This window comes from Vespa velutina, chromosome 5, assembly GCF_912470025.1.
Source record: "Vespa velutina chromosome 5, iVesVel2.1, whole genome shotgun sequence".
NCBI lineage: Eukaryota > Metazoa > Arthropoda > Insecta > Hymenoptera > Vespidae > Vespa > Vespa velutina.
Window position 1 is genome coordinate 4,189,582 of NC_062192.1, and position 10,000 is coordinate 4,199,581.

The window sequence follows — 10,000 nt, forward strand, 5'->3', positions numbered from 1 at the left end:
TAAGATCCATTTTTAACTACAACTTTAACGTAGGAATTAATGCGAAAGTTAAACGAAAATGGATAAAATAAAATTTAGCAATAAAATATAACGAAATTTTGGAAGGATAATTAATACGAATAGTATAACGTTCAAACGAATTTCTAATTAAAGAAACTGATCATAGCGAAACAATGATATTAATTTTAATGATCGAACAGAATCGTATATGATTTAGTCGATCAAGTAAGTTGTCTACTTTCAAAAATACAAAGAATGAAGGGAAGAAGAAAAGAAATAAAGGAAGAAGGATAAAAAAGAAAAATAATGTAAAAGTATTGTAAACGTTCGTCGGTAAAACGTTTCCGTTGGACAAATAAAATAACGTCGAGAGTTGTAAAAGGAAGAAGAGGTGTTAAAGGCAAAGGACGAGAAGGACGAAGGGAGTTGAGACGATGTGTAGGTTAGCGCGAATGGCCGTTAAGGTTAAGGCGAGATATCCTCGAGGATTTACGGCCAAACGTCGACGTTAATACATCGTTTTACTAGCTCGAACGTAATCTATTTACCGCAGAAGCTGCAACTGTCGCATAGCCAATCTTTAAGCCGTTACACGTTACAGGATTTGTGTTGATGGATAACACACACTGTATCCTTCGACTCCTTCGACGTCATCGAGTAGTTATTTTACACCTCGGTTGCATACTTTACAGCGAGCCACGATCCCGTAATCGAATTAATGAACCAGCTACTGTGGTTTCATTCGTTCATTATTGATTTATTCGTCCACTCGTCGTTGTACGACGATACATGCTGCTGCTACTGCTGCTGCTGCTGCTCCTCTAGTGGTGGTGATGGTGATGGTGATGGTGGTGCTAGTGGTGGTGCTGGTGGTGCTGCTGGTGGTGCTAGTGGTGGTGGTGGTGGTGGTGGTGCTGGTGGTGGTGGTGTGTGCCACGGCGCTTTTCCATCGACAGGAAAAATTTACGAGGATCGCGATAATAGCAGGAGCTATACGATTTTCCGAACGAAAGTCTCGCGATTCGTTGGCAACGATATATACGACTGCGGCGGAATCGGCTCGGCCGTTAGCAGATTTCCGTAGCGTGGCCGATAAAGTTTTTACTTCGGAGCGTTTTCGCGCTATCCGAATGCGATCGATCGGCTCGTGCGTCAATCAATCTATCCTAGGAAGGGGATAGGTATTTAAAAAAGAAAGAAGACAAAGAGAGAGAAACAACGTTTCTTCGTTTTTAAAGGTCATATTGGTATATGTGCCTACTATAACGGGAGTCGACTATTCGTCAAAACCATTTGACGGCTTAAGAGCGGATCGAATTCAGATTTATAACGCTACTGCTATTGCACGAAATGCACGATAAATAATAATTCGCTAGAACGTTTGTTACGAACAAGCAAGGGAGCAAGTGAAGAGAGAAAGAGAGAAAGAGAGAGAGAGAGAGAAAACGAGAAAGCATGTATATATGCCAACATTTAAATCGTTTAATTGCCGTGCATATACAAATCGTTTTGCTTCCACGAGCGTATCCACGTAAAACGTTATTATAATAGTCATTTGAGAACGTTAAAATAATTAACGAACAATAAATACAGTGATAAACTAAATGTAAAACATTTCGATCAATCATATATATATATATATATATATATATATATATATATATATATACACATATGTATTCTTGCATAGGGTGCCGTTCATTTCAACGATGACGCTCAAATTCCGCAGGGATGTTTCGAATGATAAATAGTTGGTCATAAATAATATGATGCGTTCGATGTTTTGTGTATAGAAATAGAAGAAGATCAATATTGGGCACGAAAATATTTTTCTCGATAAGTTGATGACAAATTAATAAACAATAAATGGATAAATCAAAAAGGACGTGAAAAATATGATTTCTTTGTACAAACTTTAAACTCATATGAAATACTTTAACCTAAAAATTATTTATTTAATTTCGAAAAACATTTTTTCTTTTCTTTGTCGCTTATTCTATATAACTTCAATGTTTACGATCGTTCTTTGTTGCATATTTTGCGATAAGAAAATATATAGTAATTAAAGAAAACGGGCTAGCTACGAAAGAGTATACATATGGCGGTCATTCATAAAAAAAAAAAAAAAAAAAAAAAAAAAAAGAAAAAAATAACAATAAAAATCAGATGGCATCACCACCCACCGCGAATTTTATAGGCTGCATAATCCAGGCAATAAAGCTACAATATTTAGTGATCCGTGGCATCGAGAATTCGAGAATAAGAATCTCAAGGAGATTGTGGTGGTAAAGTCGAGTCTGGCATCCTTGAACCACACCACGTTCCTCGAGAGAAAACGGTGTTTAATCGGGTCAAAAGGACGAAGGGCGTCCTAGTACGTGCTTCTTGTTCCTTCGAAAAGCGAACTTGGAAACTCCATTTTCGTGGCTAGTGGCGGGAACTTTCGAAGCGACCATGCCAGAAAGCGAAGTAGTAAAGTGCCAACGAAAAGATCGAAATATCTTTAAAGAGAGATATTACATCTTCCATTGATGGTTAAAGATCCAAATATTTAATATCGTTCTAAGCAATTTCATTGAGGTATAAGCGTTGCTTTCGAAAGTTTCCAAACACGAAGAAAATTCAATGAAGGAAGAAAAAAAAAAAAAAAGAAATGAAATAAAAAATTTATCATCGCTTATCGATAATGCATTTTCTCTCCGTTCGATATTCGTTCTTCGAGCGAAAAATATTCGCGATTATATAACGAAATGAACAGATATGTACCAGCAGCGTACTCGTAAATTATCGAAACAAATTTATTAGCCGGATTCATAAATTTGCACAGAGGGTTCAAATGACGATAGCCAATTAAGCGAATTAACAATAAATGCCATCGAGCTCGCGGCATTCGCGTAAAAAAAAAAAAAAAGAAAAAAGAGATCGGTCATCGTGAAAATTCGATTTTATATGACCGTGCTTGATTAACACAAAAAAAAAAAAGAAAAAAAAAAAAAGAAAAAAGAAAAAAGAACATACACGTGTACGTATGCGAGCAAGTTGGAGGGCTGAGTAAGCAGTATAAAAAAAAAAAAAAAATAAAAAAAATAAAAAAAAATAAAAAAAAACAAGATATAAAAAAAAAAAAAAAGAAAAATATATAAAAAAGATAGTGAGCAATCGCATGTGCTACGCGAAAAGGGTAACGAAATTGAGGAAGGTAAACGCTCGTACGGCTCGTTAAATCCACGCTGAATGATCGTAACGAAATTATTTAACTGGAAGCGAGGGTGAGTACATTTTATCGACGCGTTTCTCGTCGATCCACTGACCCGAGAGCGAGGAAAGGAGAGCACGTTTTCTCGAAAAACGTATCGGATGACTTGTGAAAAAAAAAAAAAAGAAAAAAAAGAAAAGAAAAAAAAATGTATAAACAGCGAATTTATTATTCGCTTTCAAAAATCTATACGTTCTCTCTTTTCATACATATTTTTATATAAAAAAGAATCATTTTAATGAATATATAAATGAATGATATACCGTCGAAAGTATTAACAAGAACGATCATGATCTTTTTATCAAATGGTTTATGAATAAGATCATATGAAATCGCTCGAACGATCAAAAATATATTTATAGCCTTTCTAAAGCTCCGTTTACGAAAATTATTAAAATATGAAAAAATTATTATCGATATGAAAATATCGTAGGTAAACATAAACAAGAGGAATAAATCAATGCATATTGAAGAGGCACTTAACGTAACCCCTACGTAGTCGACAGTTTGGTAACTTCATCGTCTCACATATCGTGTTGCTTTGTATGCGACGAGAAAGGGAATGCGTTTGACTAACTCTACCTTCTGCGCATGACTAGATGTCGTCGAAGCTATCAAAGCACCAGCACCTATCGCTAAAGCATAATGAATTACGTGAAAAACGAATATGTTCAATACCGTATTAGCACCTTCTAAGGAATTAAATAATCGAGAATAATGGTATAAATTAATTAAGCGAGAAATAATTAAACTTGATTAAAAATAATTCAACATGAAACGAAATTTTTTTTCTCATTGTTTCGAATCGAAGAAAAAGTACAATTGAACTTTGATTAATAAAAGAACATTGAATCTCTTAAGTATTCTTATATTGTTCTTGTTTTAAAGATGTTCATGCTCAATGAAATTCGCGAAGAAATTATTTAAAAAAAAAAAAAAAATTATTTGAAATTGACTTTGACACTTAATTCGAATAATTAAATTTCCAATGCATAATACTTTCTATGATCTCTTGTGATCTAGATAATTTCTTATTATACGTACATGATGTCATATGAAATACAATAGTTCTTTAAAAAGTTTCATTAGAAGGAAGTTGAGAACGTACGATTCGTTGTCAACAATCGATTGGCAACAAACGCGACTACTTTTACGATTAATCTCAGGAATCGAGTCGTTCATTAATGGATCGAACTAAACTACATTCCAATTTTGCATCGAAGCTTATGCCGGGAAATGTTCATCCCCCGTACTTTCTTGCGGTTATGATGGAAAGCTTTAGGATCGCAAGATACTATCGCTGGCAGCGTTTTGCGGAATGCCCGGATGTCGTTACGGCGTACTAGTAGCTCGGCTTCTGCAGTTTATTACGCTCCCTCGTTAAATCGGACCATTCTAGAAAGGGGAAGGGATTTTGATCGATGTAAACTATCCCGTCGAGTCGACGGGATCGCATTTATCCTTCGTCGTTCCTTTTAAATACATAGAATGAAACGAAAGAAATGTTTTAAAAGACGTTGAAAACTAAGGAATACGAGGCTCAAAAATCTTTATCAATTTCCTTTTGTTACGTTTCATCGTACCACTAAGAGGCACGAAAAAGGAACGACTCTTCGTAAAAAACGATGAGAAGAAAAAAGGAAGAAAGGAAGGAAGGAAGGAAGGAAGAAAGGAAAGAAGGAAGGAAGGAAGGAAGGAAGGAAGGAAGGAAGGAAGAGTCTCGATGGGGACAAAAGGGATAGATTTAATACGACAAAAAGAGCTCGTTGGACCGTAATTCTTTCATCCCACAAATCAATGGACTCCGATTACGTCGGTCTAGGAGTTTCGTATGAAAAAAGAAAAGGAAAGAAAAGAAAAAAAAAAAAAAAAAAAAAAAAAAAGAAAAGAAAAATGAAAATCGAAAGAACTTCCGAAGGTCTTAGATGCTTAAAGTAAAAGGAAAGGAAAAAAGAAAAGAAAGATAGTTCGAGGGACATTAATTCCTAAGCTTTATGCGGTTCTTATTAGAATCTCACTCTTTCTCGTTTTTTCTCTCTCTCTTTTTTTTTTTTTTTTTTTTTTTTTTTTTTTTTTTTTTGATGCTAGAGAATCGAGCGAAAGGGCGCCAGCTGCCACGAAAAATATGACTCTATTTTTCCTTTCTTCCAAGATTTTATTTGCACGTGCGCGAAAGACGTTACCGGATTTGGCGAACGGCGAATAGTTTTCAGTTTGTAAGTATCCATGATCATCCTCTTTCTCTTTTTCTTTCTTTCTATTTTTTTTTTTTTTCTTTTCCTTTATTTTATTTATTTATTTATCTTTGTTTCGTTTTTATTTATATACTTATAAATATACGTATATATAGGACTTATTGTCGTTACTTTTTTTTTTTTCTTTTTCTATATTATTATCGTCATACATTTCTATACTTTTTAAACAATGTAATGACAATAAACCTGAAATTACAAGGCACTATCCTAGCATCAACAAATATTTATTCTGCTTCTCTCTTTCCTTACTTTTCTTAACGTTCTAAAGCTTTCCTAGAAGTTTAATAGATAACGTTCTCATCTCGTTACTGTATGCTCTCGCGTTTACGTATAAAGCTCGTTTAAAATTCATATACGTAGATACATATATATATATATATATATATATATATATATATATATATATATATATATATACACATTTACGTACTTTAGTAAATACAAGCTCCCTTCTTACCTTGCTATTCTGTAATTCCTTTCCACCACATTCTCAGCATAAATATGTTGAAATAGAATAGTTACAATGTAATTAAACGTATTAACGTGGTTTTTATGTCACTACGCTCATTAATACGATATATTCATAAGAATAATAATTAATTACGAAACGGTAGAAATATTTTATTTTTGTATACATTTTCTCGTATACGTACGTATATATACGTATATATTCATTCAAATCGGATTACCGAACAATATCGATGACTACGAGCACGTAATATATAGATATTGGATCAAATCTCTTTAACTCGATTTCCTATGGATTTTTATTCATCCATATGCAAGGTTGCTGAGATGTTCCTAATCAATCAAGAGAATAAGCCATATGAAAATCCGGTCCATTATTTTTAGAAAAATCGAGCATTTCTATACGATGAAATTTAATTCAAAACGGTCCCTCCTCTTTGAATAGCGTGCCTCCAAGCATCAGAACTGAAAAGTTCGCGTGCACTATAAATTTGGCTGCTGCAAGGATCCTCACATTTATTCGAACAATAGCCACGAGAATCAGCATGCAAGCTACGAGTGAATTGTACGAAAAAATGCGACTCAGACACGGACGAATAATAACGTAGAGTGAATAATGACTTGAGTCCGGTATTACGAAGCAACCAGGCTAACTCCACTCCGCGTACTTCGGACACAAACGCAAACGCGTAATTATCAACGTCCGCAAAGAAAATTCTACGTACGGCTACTTCGGCGTACAAATGAGAAAGAGAAATAATAGAAACGAGAAATATAAAGAATATCGCACAAAGTCACATGCTCGAATTAATATTAATTTCTTGATACGTCATCTTATCGTTGATCTTATTCCCTCTTAAATAAATTGAACGAGTATATGAGAAGAAGAAAAAAAAAAAAATACAATATTATTCACAGTATGAATTAGTATGAATTCTAATAATCGAGAATCAAATTTTAGATTAATGAAAAATAAATAATATTGTACATAGAAAGAAGAAGAGAGAAATAGTTTTTGTAAATTTTAATTAATTTAATTATTTTTCCATAGACTTCAATGGCATTTAAACTCGAAGACTATTTGATCTTTCGAAAAATAGATTCAGAATTATGTGAGCGAATGAAAGTGCGGTATACTCGAATCGCGTAATAAAATGAACATAGAAGATTATTTACGCTCAATGCACTTACATTCAATAAAGCACACGTATTGGACGACATCATCGTACCGGGAATCCAATATGTTCTCTTATATTGAATACAGGTACATTGGGCGCGAATAAAAATACTGCAAGTTATGACGATTCTGCCCTCTATTTTTCTGTCTCGTTCTATCTCTTGCTTTCTTCCGTTCCATTTTTTACATCTTTTGTTTCCTTTCTACTTTTACCTTTGGATTTGGTTCGAGAAAAGTTTATATTCCTCGGATATTCGTTCGAGTGTAGTAATAAAATGCAATAAAGCTCGTTCGTACTATACAAATCGCAAATCTTCTTATTGTAAATTTTTTCAATATGAATTTAAAAGTCTGATTCATAATCGAAGAAAAGAAAAAAAAAAGAAAAGAAAAGAAAAGAAAAGAAAAGAAAAGAAAAAAAAGGAAAAGAAGTTATCAACGATAAGCATTATATAAAGAGATTTTTCAAATAATTACACAATATTAGAAAATATTAATAGAAACAATTTGATTCAACAGATTTGCTAATATACGTGAATTTACATTTCGCAAAGATAAACTACTCCTCGTGCTCACTTTTTATAGATCTTTCCTCCTATACGATTTCGTTTAATATTACGTATTAAGAATCTCGATTATCGTATGAAGAATGTATCACCGTCAGAAAAGTAAGAAAAAAAAAAAAAAAGAAAAAAAAAAAGTTAACGCGGATACGATAAATACACCGGAGAAAAGAACGGATTTCTTTCAACCACATCGCATTACTTTCGTACGAGTACTGTGCTGGAAAGCTCGAAACAGTTACTCCACCGTAGATTTTTCTCCCTTCTTTTTCTCCTCCCTACCCTATCTCATTTTTCAACAAATCTGTCGGGCATAGTTTCATCCAGCGAAACGTATTAATTTAACAAACGAGCACACTTCGCGATTGCTAAAGTTCTATGCTCCGTTTAAGCGGTGCCTTCGATCACCAGCTGCTGGCCAACACGACGGTACTCTGCGTGGTACAATCGTACGTGAAAGAAAAGATAGCATTCCTCCAAAACAAATCCGTTTTCCCGAAACACAACCGTGTACGCTTACAAAAATAAAATACAGCTATCGCGGCCAGTATTTGCTCGCAATATAAACGAGCGCTAAAGCTTTATCCTAGCTTTATGATGAGCAATGCTATTCAATGTCGCCTTGAAAAATTGTTACCCGAGCGAGCTTATACGACGTTCATCGTTTAAGCCTGATATTTTTGTTATTTTCAAAAAAAAAAAAAAAAAAAAAAAAAAAAAATCTAAAATTTTCGATTTTAACAATATAAAAAAAAGTATTAACGAATAACAGAAAACTTTAATTTATATCATATCCAGTCAATAATACGACAAATGTTTTTCTGGATTATAATTAATTTATTTGAATTATAATATACGGGAATAAACGTAATGTCAATAAAATCATTTTACGTGTATATATATATATATATATATATATATATATATATATATATATATATATATATATATATATACATTATATAAAATGTTACTCAGTAAAAAGACGAGAACGAAAAACGACGTTACAGTGATGTGAGTCAAATTTACGAAAAAGCCGAGTAGATTTTCTTCTCGAAGAGAAAGAAAATGGATAAAGTACGTGAAAGAGAAGCTAACCTCGAAGGTGATCTTTCGCGGTCGATATCTCGATGCCGACGTCGGTTGCCCCCGTCGGTCTTTCCGTAAATCTACGATTCACTTCTCTCTGTTTGCTTCCCTCTCATTTCTTCTCTTTCCCTCTTTCCTTTTCTCTTACTCTTCTTGCCCTCCTCGGGGCAAAGTACCGAGGTTTATACGATAGCAATGGCTAGATCGGTATCTCGCTCGAGAGTTTGAGTGCAGTCAATTAGAGATTCTCTTTCGAGTAGGTAGATGGACAGATGAAAGGAATAAATTATTTTTCCTACTAGGATATATCTTTTGCAATGAACTAGAAGCGAGAAAGATAAAAGAGAAGAGAGCATCGTCAAGTCCGTGAGAGAGTTCGATTTCGCGAGGACAGGTTACGATATATATATATATATATATATATATATATATTACGAATCTTTTTGCAAAAACTCTTTAGAATCCATAAAATTTTATTTATTCGAGTCAATTATCGGTGAAGTAGCGAAATAAACCATGTTCTTATTGAAAAGAGAAATTTTTACGATATTTTTATACAAAAGTACGTATAATAGTTAAGGTATGAAAATGAAAAAGAAGGAAACATTTAACACGACATAAGAGAATATCTTTCAGGAGAAAAGATAACGTTAGGAAATAGGATGAGAGTATGTAGAACCTAAGAGCACTTCTAAATCAGGAAAACCTAAGGTATCGTTCATGGCGTTCACCTGTGGTAATGGCCGCATAAAGTGTCCGGAGTTATTCAGCCATGCTAAGCTACCTTGAAAGATGCACGCGCTTATAAGAGCTCTATGTCTTTACATTCTTCCAAACTCGCTTCCTATAACTTCAATAAGGCAATTCGTATCTCGCTCGTGTAAAATCCGACAGATACAAATCAGTTGGGCGTGGTCCATTGTTCTTACCAACTGATCTGATCCATTATCGGGAGAACTCATTAACGATAACTTATTTTTCTTATTAATCATCTTATCTACCTACCGAAATTACACCGAGTGCGAAAAATAAAACGAATCGAAAAGAGGTAAAAATTAAAACAAAAAAAAAAAAAAAAAAAAAAAAAAAAAAAAAAGAAAAAAAAAGAAAAAAGAAATTAAAACGAATGTCAAGATTTACTTACTTAGAATTTTAGCTTATTCGATAGGTCAACGATCAAATAACAAGCGTA

At 33.6% G+C, this 10,000-nt stretch overlaps 1 protein-coding gene across 9 annotated transcripts in view; it reads right to left on the reverse strand.

The window, feature by feature from the left end:
- Positions 1-10,000, reverse strand: part of LOC124949209 (latrophilin Cirl-like) — a 663,827-nt gene that overhangs the window by 561,232 nt on the left and 92,595 nt on the right. For 2 of the 9 annotated variants that reach the window (XM_047493927.1, XM_047493922.1), the window contains exon 5: positions 9,953-10,000. This exon is cut by the window's right edge and continues 247 nt beyond it. The exons of 6 other annotated variants lie outside the window; for them this stretch is intronic. The gene's annotated coding sequence lies outside the window, so the exon portion shown is untranslated. Of the gene's footprint in view, positions 1-548; positions 836-9,952 lie in introns of those variants that run through there. One more of the 9 variants, XM_047493921.1, reaches the window with a different exon arrangement.